This window comes from Pituophis catenifer, unplaced genomic scaffold (assembly GCF_029215685.1).
Source record: "Pituophis catenifer annectens isolate HBS135680 unplaced genomic scaffold, rPitCat1.0.hap2 SCAF_3, whole genome shotgun sequence".
NCBI classification, from domain to species: Eukaryota; Metazoa; Chordata; class Lepidosauria; order Squamata; family Colubridae; genus Pituophis; species Pituophis catenifer.
This window is the reverse complement of record NW_027256883.1, coordinates 108,246,498-108,262,041: the sequence shown is the minus strand read 5'-3', so window position 1 is coordinate 108,262,041 and position 15,544 is coordinate 108,246,498. Positions and strand designations below refer to the sequence as shown.

At 38.5% G+C, this 15,544-nt stretch overlaps 1 protein-coding gene across 6 annotated transcripts in view; it reads right to left on the bottom strand.

Moving 5' to 3' along the window:
• PRRC2C (proline rich coiled-coil 2C) overlaps window positions 1-14,871 on the bottom strand; it is a 92,091-nt gene extending 77,220 nt beyond the window's left edge. For all 6 annotated transcript variants that reach the window (XM_070940904.1, XM_070940907.1, XM_070940905.1 and 3 more), the window contains exon 1: window positions 14,819-14,871. The gene's annotated coding sequence lies outside the window, so the exon portion shown is untranslated. The remainder of the gene's footprint in view (window positions 1-14,818) is intronic.
• Between the last annotated feature and the right edge of the window lie 673 nt (window positions 14,872-15,544).

Genomic DNA, 15,544 nt, shown 5'->3' with positions numbered 1-15,544 from the left:
CTCCACCAAGCTCCTGGGGTTAGAAGTGGAGCTGAGGATGGGGTTGTCCAGGGTAAGAGTAGTGGCCTTTCAGCAGCCAACTACTGTGGGAGATAGATTTAGCCATTTCCAAAAAACGTTTGCTGACCAGTGTGCTAGACTATAAATTCAAAATGTTTCTATGTATGGCTATTGCCATAAAGTATTTGAGATCAGGCACATTATAGTCTAATCAAACTATAGAAAACAGAAAATAGATTTTCACTCATATATTATGTCAATCTATCTAGCTTAATCTAAATCTGTGATGATGAATCTATGGCAGAGGTGGCACGCAGAGCCCTCTCTGTGGGCACATGCGCTGTCGCCAGCTTCTCTTCTGGTTTCCGATGCACGCCGGCCACCTGATGTTTGCGCATGCTGGAGCCTCTGAAACCCGAAGACCAGCTGGCCTGTGCACATGTGTGCACCGGCCACCTGGTGTTTGGGTTTCCGGCACTCCAGCACACACAAAAATAAGGTGGCTGGCATGCATGCGCACACTGGAAACCAGACGACCAGGTGGCCAGTGCGTGCATGCGTACCGACCAGCTGGTCTTCGAGTTTCTGGGGCTCCGGAAACCGCATTCCAGTTTGGACACTTGGTGCCGAAAAGGCTCACCATCACTGATCTAGATAGTTTAATTAATCTAACCTCAAGCAAATCTTTATATTTTCTGCATTCACGAGTTCCCATTCTTCATTGGTGAACAGCTTTTAAAACATTTAATTTGGAAGTCAAATTTAACATAGAAAGACTTGATTTGCATTAAAGTACATCGTGGGGTAATTTGTAAGGTCTTGCAACAAGTAAACAAGCATCAGAACATATCATAACACTGCTAGATTTAGAAGAGCATTTTATACATTAAGATATAAGATAAATATATAAACACATGCAAGGAGCAAGACCCTAGCACCATGATGGCGAACCTATGACACGCGTGCCACAAGTGGCACGCAGAGCCATCTCTGCGGGCACACGAGCCGACACCCAGGTCAGCTCCACTGCACATGCCCACGCGCCTCCTGCCGGCCAGCTGATTTTTGGGTCTCTGCCGGGAGATGCGTGTGCATGCCCAGGGGTGGGGGTTGCACGTGCATGTGTGGAGGGATGTGGTTAGAGACCTGCTAGCACAAAAACAGGGGTGCGCCCTCCCATTTTTGGTTCCAGGTGGCTTCTGGGAGGCCTGCTTGCACCAAAATGGGGGTCACACGCACATGTGCGGGGGGGAGCACCGGGGGTTGTGTGTGCACATACATGGGGGCGGGGCCTGCAGGGGGGCATTGCATTATGGGCATCGGCACACACGCATGTGCTGTCGCGCACTTTAGGCACCCAAGGAAAAAAAGGTTTGCCATCACTACCCTAGCACTTCCAGTCTGCAAAGAATCATTTATTCAGAGGTCTTCTCAATTAAGCTTAAAAAAAAGACACTTTTAAAAAAACTATAGTTGCAACAGCAAGCAAAACATCTCAGAAAACTACTGTATCCATACAGTGAATATAAGATTCTAGCCAAGCATTAAAATAGAATGCAGATACATAAAAATATAAAACTACAACCCTTTAAATTTCACTGTCTTATATCTTAGGACAAACTGAAAATAGCATATTTAAAATCTATTCTGCTTTTGTAATGTATAAACAGCATGCTAAACTCCAAATGGAATTCTAGGGAACATATACTGTGTAGTATTCTTAAGTTTACAGGAATTTGAAAATAGTGTGCTAACAACAAATACTCTATTACAGAACTAACTAATTAGGGATGCAGTTGAAGAAATCCCTTTATTAATTTATATAACAATATTGTTCTTATGTCAACCGTCTGCACTGATTGTTCTATTTTTTTAAAAAAGGAAAAGAAATTATAGCTCAATCATGTAAGAAACAACTGTAATTACTGAATGATTTTCATAGTATAAAATCTCTTTTAAAGTGCAAAAGTCTTAAAGAAAAACAAATAGCAGTACTAGCAGAATACTTACTAGCAGAATACCTCAAGGCAAATGTATACACTGTAATTAAACATTAAATCTTGCTCACTGTGAAACCTCAAAAGCCTTGAAAATACTTCTACGGAAATATAAAGTCCATAAAAATGAACTAGCTTTCTAATGTATTAGTCATTATCTGTTGAACATGGATCGCTTCAAAGAGGAACAAATTCTTTATATTACAGCAGCATTGTTAATTGGACTCTTGGAAGAATTTGTGTCCAAAGGGAAACACATATTTATAACCTTAAGCAAAGACCATTCCGTAGCTTAGCTGTAAGCTAAATGGATATCATTATTTCACCAATGTCAGCTTTCTCAGTACATAAATAAATAGTTTTCAAGTGTGGAATTTTACACATAGAATAGTACCTGACAGAGGGCACAGCCGAACAAACACATTCAAATACTTTGCTTCAGGCTATGAGACACAGGAAAGTATGTCAGCATACTATGCACCACCTTCACTGCCAATCCCTCTTGTGGCTTTGCAGGGTATCCAGCCTCTTTCACAGTTCAAGGCAAAATGGCCATCTAGGGCTGTAACCAATGATCGAGAAAGAATGGGCAACATTGCAACAGCATAAAATGGCCAGGTCCAAAATAGGAGTTGGCCAGGTCCTAATCCCTGATTGAACCATCAACTATATCATTGGTGATGAATTGTGCTGGACTGTTCTCAACAAAAAATGTGAAGAGAGGGAAAAAAACTATTAAAACTGGAACAAGCAATGGCAACTGCTTATGGATATTCTCAATCATCGAGGTCATGGTTGTCCCAAAGGCAACTAGACTTTCTTGGTTTTTTTCCTTGAAAACATTCTTACCCCAAGACGTTTCTTCAGTTCTGACTGAATGGGGAGGAATGGAAGGATTTACACTCTTTGCAGTCATCTGGTTACTTGAGGATTTATCTACATCAGAACTACCTGAATCAGAGTGCAAATAGGCGTGGAACCTTCTTGGGGCTGCTGAAAGGACTGAAACAGGAGAGAGAGGGTGTCATATCCCTCCACCTCTATTGAGAGAAGGCTATTCAGTTTTATCATAGATGGCCTCTTTGACTCCACTTTCAAATCAGTGGTCCTTTCTGTCCAGAATATGAACTTTGCTGTCTTCAAAAGAATGACCTTTGTGACTTCCAGTTGACGTCGCTGCAAACGGGGCTCCGTTTCCTGTGCTGACTTCTCCCTGTTTGTGGGCTCTGAGAGGAGCCAAAGCCGCCCTGTAAGGGCAGTGAAGCAAAGTGGGGCACACTGTGTGATTGAGGAGAGTCGCAGTTCTCCTGTCTGACCCGAGGTTCTTTTTCCCTCTCAGCCATGGCAAGAAGAGACAGCCTAAAGATGACTGCCACAGAACTGGGACAACCAAAGAACAACTAAGACTGGTGCTGGAGCAAAGTAGGTGAACTGTGCTGGAGAGGATTTCCTTTTGTTTTAAATTTAACCCCAAGGAACAATTTAGAACTATTTGTTCAAAACTATTTCTTAAAGCGGCGTCTAAGAATTCTGAGAGAATACCAGACCAGAAATGAAAGGCGCGCACGAGAAAAATAATAAAATTGAAAATATTCAGGAAATTGGACTCTTAAACTGGGAAGAAGTGGTACTAAGAAAGCATTTTAAAATGCTGGAATCATTTACTTACAAAACTTATTCTAGGACTTCCGGTGGCACCGCAGGCGCCAGCCCCGCGATCTCATAAAGCCGCTAGTACAGCGAAAATCAGCTGTCTAGCAGCTTGGAATCTTTCTCCCCGGGAAAAGGGGAGGAAGAGAGCAGACGGGTGCAGGTAGAGCTCCCCAAAAAGCCCCAGGAACAATGCTGGGGCTCGAAGGGTGAGAGCTCCCTGGAAGCCCAACAGAGCTCCGGATCCGGGATGTTTCTGCTTTAAGCAGAAGACGTTGTGACCACCCCTGCAAACAACGCTTGGAATAAACATCATTCGGAAGCAGGCTGAGCAAACTCAGGAGAGAATAGATTTGCAAGTACTGAACTTTAACTCCAAATGTGTATTACTTCCTTCTGACTCATTAAGGGGAGAAAGTGAAACCAAGATGGCGATTGAGGTTTAATGGGGCGTGAAAGTTAAAGTTAAAAAGGAAAGTTTCGTTTAGCGCTGGTAGTCCCTGTTCAAAATTAGAGATTTTTGCTTTAAAAAAAAAAAGATTAAAGGCTAAAAAGACTACAGCAGTGATTTTTTTTAAAAAAAGGGATTGATATTATTTAAAGACTGGGAATTTTTGGATTTGGTGGATTTGTTGTTCTGGCTGCTGAATAAATTCAAATTGGAAATTAAAAATGGCTTCAAAACAAATAGAGACTATTGTCCCCAAAAGTGCTGGGAGCTCGCCTGCTCAAACGTCCAAATTGCAATCTCTCTCTGTTCCAACGGAACCACCAATATTAACACTTGAAATGTTGCAGGAAGCCCTTAAAACACAAGCCTCTGTTACAGAAAAAAAAATTGCTTCAATGTTTGAGGATAAAATTCGAGATGTTGCTGAGGAGATAGTACAAATTAAAGAGATTATTCAAAAATGAAATCAAGAAATTAGAGAAGATATTATCATGGCAGTACAAGGTCTGGCAGGCCATACTGAAGCAATAGATGAAAAAGTGGAAGAAATTAAGCAGTCTAATGAGAACCTGGAAAATAAAATGGGGGAGTCCAGAATAAGATGGAAAGAGCAGAGGCCGATGTGATAATGATACAATATAGAGATATGGAATTTGCTTTGAGAATAAGAGGCCTCAAAGAAAATAAGCAAGAGAATTTGAGAGAGATTTTTTCAGAAGCATTTGCACAGATAATGGGAGACCAAAAAGCAAATCTTGAATGGCAAATTGACAAAATTTACCCTGTCAATTCATGGGTTGCCAGACAGAAACATCTACCAAGAGACATTGTAGTTTATTTTACAACAAGGAGAATACGCAATGAAATCCTACAAGTCACTTTTAAAAATAAACTTCAAGTGCAGAGGCAGGAGGTTTTAATACTGAAAGAAATCCCCCCCAAAATTTTGAGAGCCAGAAGGGATTATGGCTTTCTGGTGGAAGAACTGAGAAACCGTCAGATACAGTACAGATGGGAGGTTCCAGCTGGACTAGTAATGAACTATTCAGGAGAATAGTTCAGGAGAACTATTCAGTTCTCCTGAACTGAATTCAGGAGAATCGTCTTAACTCAGTGTGGAAGGCAAGAGATTTCTATACCAATGTACTAAAGGCTGGACGCCCACAGTCCCCAGAAGCTAGAAGGAAGACAGAAGCAGAAAAGGGGGCAAGAAAGGGGGAGAAGGAAGAATTGCTGGCACAGGCTCAAGGGGGAGCTTTGATTACCCAAGAAGACTTAATACAACTTTTGACTACTGCTCAAGCCTTGGAGATATGCGAAAAAATAGAAGAACCTAAGGATCAAAGACAGACCCGAGCGGCAGCCAAGCATCAAGAAGAATTAAGAGTGCAGCAACTCCAGATGATTCAAGAAACTACAAAAACAGAAGCAGTGGGAGGAGCAAGGCCAAAAAGTAAAATGCATGGAGACTTCCAGCAGATGCTCCAAAAGCTTCAGGGGCCCAAGAATGGCAACTAGATTTCTGACTTGGAATGTTAATGGCCTAAATTCACCACAAAAGAGGAGAAAAATATTTCATTATTTTAAACAGTTTAAAAATGATGTAATCTGTCTACAAGAGACTCACATTAGAACGACAGATCAAAAATATTTAATAAATGCAAGGTTAGGTATACATTTTGTTGCATCTGCTCCCGAGAAGAAGAATGGTATAGTTATATACCTAAAAAAAGACTTAATTGCCAAATTAATTGAAGCAGATGATCAAGGAAGATTTATAGCAATTGAACTTTTAATAAAAGGAGAAAAAATACTTTTAATTGGAGTTTATGCACCAAACCAACAACAGGAAAAATTTTATAAGCTTTTACATTCCAAGTTACTACAATGGGATTATAAATCATGTAATTTACTGGGTGATTGGAATGGAGTTTTGGACACTAAAAAAGATAAGAAGGGGCTCTTGCAGAATATTTCAACGCGTGCCAGATTGCCAAAATCGTTTTTTAAAATGATGGCGAGAGAGGAACCCCAAAGAAAAAGACTTTACCTTTTTTTCTGATAGATATCAATCTTTCTCTAGGATTGATTTTATATTAATTACAAATGATCTTTTTTCTAGGGTGAAGACGACAAAGATCTGCCCAAGAGTTTTAATGGATCATAGTCCAGTTTGGATGGAATTAGAGTATGGAATGGGATCTAAGAGGTCTTGGAGGTTAAATGAAAATCTGTTTAGATATGAGGAAAATGTAAAAGAATGTAAAAAATTTATGAAAGAATTTTTCATTATAAATATGCATAAGGGACAGAGTACATCTATGGAAATGGTTTGGGATGCAAGTAAAGCATATATGAGAGGTATTTTGATATATTTGAATAATAAACATAGACGTAAACAGGAAAAAAAAAAGGAAGGATTTAGAAGAGGAAATAAAAAAAAAAAGAACAAGCTTTGATATTGAACCCAGCAGACAAGAAAATAAAAGAGGCAATTAACTTATTGCAAGGTCAATTTAATATGTTAATGGCAGATCAGGTTGCAACTAATTTGCAATATGCTAAACATAATACTTTTTGCAATGCTAATAAACCAGGGAGATGGTTAGCATATTTGTTAAGGAAAAAACAAGTCACGTACCATAGAGAAAATAGAATATAAAGGTAAAGAGGTTTATCAGCAAAATATGATTAAAAATGCATTTTTAGAATTTTATACGAGGTTGTATGCTAGTGATAAAATTCAAAGTATAGATATAGATAGATACTTACAGAAAGAGAATATTCCTACAATTACAAAAGAGCAAAGGGAGGGTTTAAATCCACCAATAACTTCCGAAGAGATTATGTTTGCAATTAAGCAGTTGAAAGTGGGTAAAGCTCCTGGGACGGATGGTTTGACAGCTGCTTATTATAAACACTTGCAGTTAGAAATGGTGGGACCACTCAAAGAATTATTTACTAACATACAATCTGGAGGAGATGTACCCCCATCCTGGAGGACAGCTTATATGTCTCTGATTCCAAAGGAGGAGCAAGACCACACCCAGCCAAAAAATTATAGGCCTATATCACTTTTAAATACAGATTACAAGTTTTTTGCTAAAATACTAGCAAATAGGTTAATGACAGTCATGCAACAAATGATTCATAATGATCAAAGTGGTTTTATAAATGGTAGACAAATGAAGAGTAATGTAAGGCAAGTTGTTAACCTATTGGAGTATTTGGGGAAGAACAACCAAATCCCTGCGGTGCTGATATTTCTTGATGCAGAGAAAGCATTTGATCGATTGAATTGACAATTCTTATTGAAAATAATAGAAAAGATGCAGTTTGGAGAATACTTTACACAATCTATTAAGGCAATATACCAGAAACAAACAGCGCAAATAATAATTAATGGTAGTTTAACAGATACTTTTAATATAGAAAAAGGAACAAGACAAGGATGTCCTTTGTCTCCATTATTGTTCATCTTGACCTTGGAATTTTTGTTAAGTAAGATATGTGGGTCGGACAAAATAAATGGAATTAGAATTAGGCAGTATGACTACAGATTACGAACATTTGCAGACGACTTGGTTGTTACTTTAACCCAACCATTACAGTTGGTTGTAGGTTTAATGGACATAATTAATCAATATGGACAAGTATCTGGATTTAAAATAAATGCAGGGAAAACGAAGATAATAATAAAAATATGACTATAAATCAAACAGATGAATTAGAAAGACTAACAGGATTTGAAATTGTAAAAAAAGGTAAGTATTTAGGGGTCTATATCATGACATCAAATGCGAAATTTTTTAAGCATAATTATGATCTGTTGTGGCAAAAAAATAGAGAGAGATGGAAAATTGGAAAAAATTACAATTATCCTTGTTAGGAAGAATAGCAGCAGTAAAAATGAATGTTTTGCCTAAGTTTTTGCTTCTTTTTCAAATGATACCAATACTTAAAAAAGATGAGAATTTGAAGATATGGCAGAAGGGTATTAATAATTTTGTCTGGGCAGGGAAGAGACCGAGAATAAAACAAAAAATAATGCAGGATATACGTGAAAGAGGAGGTCTCAAAATGCCCAATTTAAGACTATATTATGAGGCAGCTGCCCTATCAGCAATGAGTGATTGGATTAACTCAACAGAAGAAAGAATATTGAATATTGAGGGATATGATTTGGTTTACGGGTGGCATGCTTATTTATTATATGATAAGAAAGTGGATAAGACTTTTAAAAGTCACATATTAAGGAATGCTTTATTGCGTGTCTGGAAAAAGTATAAGTATAAATTAAACGAGAAGTTACCAATGTGGGCAATACCCAGACACGCGATAGAGAATATAAGTGTAGAGCAAAAACAAGATGTGATTACATGTAAAGAGCTTCTTAACAAGGAAAGAGGTATGCTACAATTAAAATCTTTGAATCAACTAAGAGAAGAAAGGATAATTCAAACATGGTTTCAATATGTACAGTTGCAAGCTAGATGGAGAGAAGATCAGAAAATTGGTATTTCGCAAAAAGGGGGGGGGGAGAGGGATGGGAAAAATTGTTGTAATACTTGTTAAAACTTTTTAATAAAAAAAAACTTATTCTACTTTTATAATTGTTTTATAACTAAAACGAAGATTGACTAGTGGCAATACTGAAATTTAAGTGGAGAATGCCACCTGCTGACGAAAGGAAAAATTACAAGTCTGGGAATACCTACGTGAAGGATTGTGAAAATATATATTGGATTATTTTTAGCTACCCTATAACTACTGGAGACCCAAATATGAAAATAAGGAAGCTATTTAATTAAAGAGACATCTGAATGTTATGCTAGAAGATTGAGCCTGTAAAGGGGACGCAAAGAGGCTTTTGATAACCTCTGGGATTATCTAAATGGAACTGACTGTTTACCTATGGGATATAAAGAACTGGGACTAGTGCACTCCTTGAAGGGCAATTTAAGGACTGAATAAATAGTTCTTAGACTGCTGGACAAAACTTGAATTTTAAAAAACAAAATAAGATGCTTTATAAGGGAGAAATTAGTGGAATTTTGAAGATGGTGTCACTTTTTTAAAACACAAAAGATATCATGGAGAAAGGATTTAAGGAGATTATGGAAAAGATGGAAAATACCATATGAGGGTTGATGAGCAAAGACCAAGATGCCCAGGAAAGGGAGGAGTCAACAGAAGGAATGAAAGAAGAAGAAGACAAAAAGGAGGTAACAGTGAAAATAAAAGTGATTGATGAATCAAACCAGGGGGAAAATATATTAAGAGAGTTGGAAGATACGTTTGAAAAGGAGACAAGAGCCTGGGCAGAAATTTTGGAAACTAGGCAGTGGAAGAGGGTAGAGGTGGGAGAAATATCTAGGCTGAACAACCAAGAAGCATATGCAGACAGAGATAAAGATTCAAGAGAATTTGGGAGGCAAGTCAAAAAAAGCATAGCAATTAAAGTATTGAAGCGGGCAAGAGATGATGGCTAGATGATTTCTCTTTTTTATTGTACTGATTTGCTTTTCCTTTTTTCTCTCTTTTCTTTTTTTAACGTAGGTGACATGACTGGAAGTTGGATAGGATAGAAAGAAAACGGCTTTTAATAAAGGGTGACATGATTAAAAGTTACGAGTAAGTGATAGAAATAAGAGAAGGGGGAATACTAGTGTTTACACTTCTATATGAGGAGCCTGAGTGGCGTAGGAGGCTAATGCCTCCTACTAAGGCAGCATTTAACATCCAGCTGCCTGCAATTACTGCGAGTTCAATTCTCACCAGGCTCAAGGTCAACTCAGCCTTCCATCCTTTCTAAGGTGGGTAAAATGAGGACCCAGTTTGTGGAGGCAATAAGGTGACTTTGTATAAAATATACAAAAGTATGAAGGCTATTGCTTAACGCATTGTAAGCCGCCCTGAGTCTCCAGAGAAGGGCGGCATGCATATATATATATATATATATATATATATATATATATATATATATATATATATATATATACACACACACACACATACTAAAATAAAAGTAATAACAAGAGAAAATATGGAATAATTGAATAATGACAGATTGCAACTTAATATAAATGTGTATCATTATTAGAATATATGTTGATTGAATGTAATAACTATAATTTTACTAGTTTTATTTGTATTAGAATGTATGACACCCAGGTGCCACACTATTCACGCATTAATTTGATACATTTGTAAAAAAAAAACTTGGAAAAAAGTAACCTTTGTTTTTTTAGATGCAGATGGACTGCTGAATCCCATCCTGATGGGTTTGTTTTCCTGTGTTGCCATGCACTTCTGAAGTGCTTGTTTTGTTTCATCAAGGTATAGATCTGCACATGTATCATTGCATATACCACATTGCTCAATTTGTGACTGGGTTATCCTTGGGGTGGATGAGCTTCTGCCTTAGCGTATTCTTAGGTTTAAAGAGTGCATGTATGTTGTGTTGGTTGAAAATCCTCCTGAACTTTTCAGATATTCCTGCAACATATGGAATTACAACCTTGCTTCATTTGTTGTTCTCTTTTTTGTCTAGTATGGAGGAACTCCTGCTTGATCTTTTTCTGAATTTGATGGTAAACTTGTGGCATAGCCACAAGTTCTGAGGGATTCCTTGATGTATTTTGTTCTTTTCCCTCTTTGCTAGTAGGGGTGAGGGGAAACAAAAATAGCCATACTTTTCATGAAAAAAATAAATAGAAATGAAAGTCAACATATTAAAAAAGATACATTATAATCCAATATCAGGAATAATCTAAATACTGCAAGGTTAAGTGACATAAAGATGAGGACTTAAGTATATAAGAAAAAAACCTCCCAGCATATATCATGTTGGAACTGTTCAGAGAAACATTTAACTCTTAACTTTTCAACAGAGAATTTATTCAAGTTAGAGCTTGTATTTTTATATCCTAGAGATAAGGTCATTACAGGAAGTAATAAAATATTGTTATGTACAAGAGTGAATAAATGAAAGCTTCTTTAATATAATCTATCACTAGTTCTATAAAATTCTACTCCATATGAAATGTGAACACAATTTCAACTTAATTATACCAACACAATTATGTACTCACTATACATTAAATTGTAAAATCAGTGTGTTGCTAGATTACTTACAACTCTTTGAGATTTTACAATTACTTATCATGTAGGCTCGAACAGCTATGAACTTGGCAGTCTTGAAGCAAGTTTTTGTAATCTAGGTTTATGGTTAACTGAGTTGTGAGAACATTGTCTTATAATACCATGTTTTCCCGAAAATAAGACCCTGTCTTATATTTTTTTGAACCCTGAAATAAGCGCTTGGCCTTATTGCCATGCGCTCAAAAGCCCAATTGGTCTTATTATCAGGGAATGTCTTATTTTAGGGAAAACAGGGTGACATGTATCTCTGTAATCAAGATAACAATCGTATAATTATAATTTATTATTTATTTATTTATTTATTTATTATTTATTATTAACATTTATATGCCGCCCTTCTCCCGTAGGACTCGGGGCGGCTCACACAATAAAAACCACAACAATAAAATACTAAAAACCAATCAGAATTTAAAATCCCCAAAGTTAAAAACTTCATAGTTGGTCAGAGAATTTGCTGAAAAAGCCATGTCTTCAGACCAGCGTGGAAAGTGCGGAGCTCGGGAGCTGTCTGGAGCTTGGTGGGTAACCCATTCTAGAGGGTCGGTGCGGCCACAGAGAACGCCCTCATCCTAGGGGTCGCCAGCCGACATTGTCTGGCCAACGGCACCTGGAGGAGGGCAGCTCTATGAGAATGCGCTGGGCAGTTGGAGGCCGGTAGGAGGTGGTCCTGCAAGTACCTCGGGCCCATGCCATGAAGGGCTTTATAGGTAAGTACCAGCACCTTGAAGTGGAACCGGAAGGCCACCGGCAGCCAGTGCAGCTCGCGCAGGAGAGGTGTTGCACAGGAGTAATGGGAAGCTCCTGTAACAACCCGTGCGGCCGCATTCTGGACCAGCTGGAGCCTCCGGGTGCACCCCAAGGGCAGCCCCATGTAGAGGGCGTTGCAGTAATCCAACCGAGAGATGATGAGAGCTTGAGTGACTGTGCGGAGGGCATCCCTGTCTAGGAATCTTTTATTCATATCATTTTTCTCAGGGGTCATCCATCTATTAGCATTAAAAGTCCTAATTTACTGTTATATAAATGAGCCTTTCATTTGGAATATTCCTTACATCATTCTAGCTCACTTTGATCAACTTTATCCAAACTGAATGTGATTCTTTCAATCTAGATCAGAATATGATTTGCAATCTTACCTTGCTGATTCAGATTTAGCAAAAAAGAGGAACTACCTAAGTATTCAGGACAAAAGAACAACCAGATACAAGACCTGTTAATATAATATAAAGTTTAGTTTGTAGTCATGACTTCAATCAACATACAGGCTTGATTACCTGTTTTAGCAGCAAACTACATAGAAAAGGCAGTAGAGATCACTTATGTATATTGCATTCAGACAACTGATATTCAAAAATATTCATACAACAAAGCCACTAATTAAAGGAAATGAAAAAAGAATATATAATCTTCCTAAAAAAAATACAGAGAATCTTCTTCCTCAGGTTTTCTAATACTGCCATATTTATTATTAGAATGAAGATTCCTTCTTGTGGTTTTCTTCTTTACCTTTGAACTAGAAAAGGAGTATGGGCTGCACTGAGCTTCCCCCCACTCCACATCGCCACAAGGTAGAAGAGATGCCTTGAACATTTCATTGTTCCAAAAATACGGCCTTAAGATTTATTTACAATGTTTGTAATCTTGGAGATCTCAAATTACACAAAATATTACACTACACAAAATAAAATACATAATAAAACCAAAAGTTAAATGTGGCAGATGAATACCGAATCAAGATTTGCTGAAACAATACAGTCTTGGCTTATTTATGGAACAGTAATAAAAAAAAGTGGCTATGCATACTTCTGGGATGAAGAATGCTCCATTAAGTGTAGGCTACCATAGAAAAAATATGGTGCCTAACCCATACCTCATATAACAGAGCTCTCAATGACTAAACCAGTTAAATGATAAGGTAAAAGTGAAAAATTCAACTAGTTTACCTGGGTATGATTGTGGTTAGGACAATAGTTTTAAAAACTTGGGATCTTATATAATAAAGCACTTCTATAGTGATTCTTAATCATCCAGATTTCAAAGATGCTTTTTTCAGTTAGATCTGAAAAAGCTTCTTAGATGAGAAGTGAAACGTTTTCAAAGTAAAAAAAATACCAAGAAGTCCAGTTGCTTTCTTAAAAAAAAAGCACCTTTGGGACAACTGTCTAGGAGTCACATTTTGCCTCCTATACTTTTTTGGTATCACACAAAGGGAAAGCTAAACTTCCAAAGGTATGCAAGAATGACCTTGGAGATTAGACAATTGTTATGCAAAAGGTATCTCAGCACACAAAAGGAAAAAAGATGTGGGAAACATTTTGGAAAGATCTCTCCCTGGTTTTTTAGAAAGTAAAAGAAAAGGAGAGGAGAAATGCTTTCAGATGTAAGATGTTATTGTAAACTTACAATAAAGATGATAAAACACATGGTTTATGCTTGTCTGGGCTATCTTAAAGGGCTGATAACCACTTTTACACATTCATCCATGTGGCAGTCATCTGTAATTCTAGGAAAAAGCATGTCATCACCAAGGATTCATATCATAAAACTACCAAAGGGCTGAGAAAAACCACAGGAAAAATAAAACATGAAAGATATTGGAAGGAGTATTTCAACTGGAAAATAACTCTGTACTTTTCCAGAAAAAAAGCTTCTAATGATGACCTCCACATTCAGATAACCAACAAGGAGTATCTTATTTTCCAGTCAATCGCACACTATTTGATAACTGAACTGTTACTTTCAGATTGCTCTTTAACACACAATTGCCCTTCCTGCCAGTTCACTGAGGAGCAGTGATCTAAATGGGTTGTTTTATTAGATTTTAATCCCGTCTTTATTACTATCTAAAACTCAAGGCACCGAACATATATAATATTCTTTCCTCCTATTTTTCCCGTCAACAACCCTGTACTACCAGCTCAAGTCCTTAAAATTTTATCCTTTGCCTCACCATAAAGAAATTACTTTCAAATTTAGCACAAGTGCAGGAACAGCAGCCTTGAGCAATCTTAGGCCAGGCTTAGTCACATAAATTACTCATGTTCCCCAGAAGGAACAAATCTGAAAGGAGAGAAATGCCGGAAGAGGAAGGAAAGGTGAGAATAAAAAGAGTAATCGAGGCTTTTGGAGAATTAGGATTGGGAAAAATTAAGTTAGGAAACGACGCCGGAACCTTCAAGACGAAAAACCGGATGTTAAAAAAAAGGGATCTCCGATTCCTGCGGTCTTCTCCCCCCCCCCCCGCCCCTCCAAATTTCCTTTTGTCCTGAGTTAGGAGTAAAATAGGCAGCTCAAGGCGTGGATCTTTCTCCAGCTCATCCCTTTAGACCCAAAGGCGCAAGGGAGAAAAGGCGCAGGAAAAGGACGATGTTCTCCCTGCGAGGGCGCCCGGCTCCCGTCGGAGCTCGCCGCGGGCCACCCGACTCCCTCCGGCGGGAGATTCCCCCCTACCCGGAGCCTTTTAACGATCGCCGGCACCGTATTTCCATCCCCCCACTCCTTCTCCCCCTCGCCCTCGGCTATTTGCCGGGTAACGCCGCCTCGAGATCCCACTTACCGAGGCCGAAGCGACCGCCTGAGCTGCTTTCACACAGAGCGGGCCAAAATGGCGGGCGAATAGCCAAACCGGCGGCGCCTAAGAGCGTCTGACTTCAGCACGCACGTAGCGCTTGCGACCCACGTGACTGAATTACGGTGCCGGTGGTGGCGCCAGTCTCTTCGAAGGGCGGGCGCTTGCGCCCCCTACAGGAACCGCGGAAAAGGTAACGTGCTTCTCATACCCGTTGCGCCTCCGAAGGTACGTCAATTTACACAGAGGGAGTAAATTTTTCTCCGCGCTAAATTGTACAGGCGTATCCAAGAGAAAACTCTGCAGCTTGTTTGTGATGATTATATAGCGATGTATCTCCTAAACGGGCTAACAATCCTGTTTATTTCCGATGCTTTTATCACGATCCTCAACTAAATGTATTTACATCAACTTTCTCACAGTACTTTGCTCCATGCATCTCATAGTCGTCATAATCCACAAAATCAAAGTGAAGATAAATTTATTAAAACACTATCACAGAGCTCTGTGTTGTTTTGATATTTGTGTAATAGACTTACAGGACAGAGTTATCTGGCAGGTTTTTGTCCTCGGGTCCTCCATCTGGCAGGCATAACCTTAAAAAAAATATATTGTCTGGCATTTTTAGTCTCTTGCAGTTTGGCGAGGGGGAGGGAGCTGTTTGCACAACTGGTCATTTAAACGTTTCTGTATTGTCAACGATCCAGCGACAGG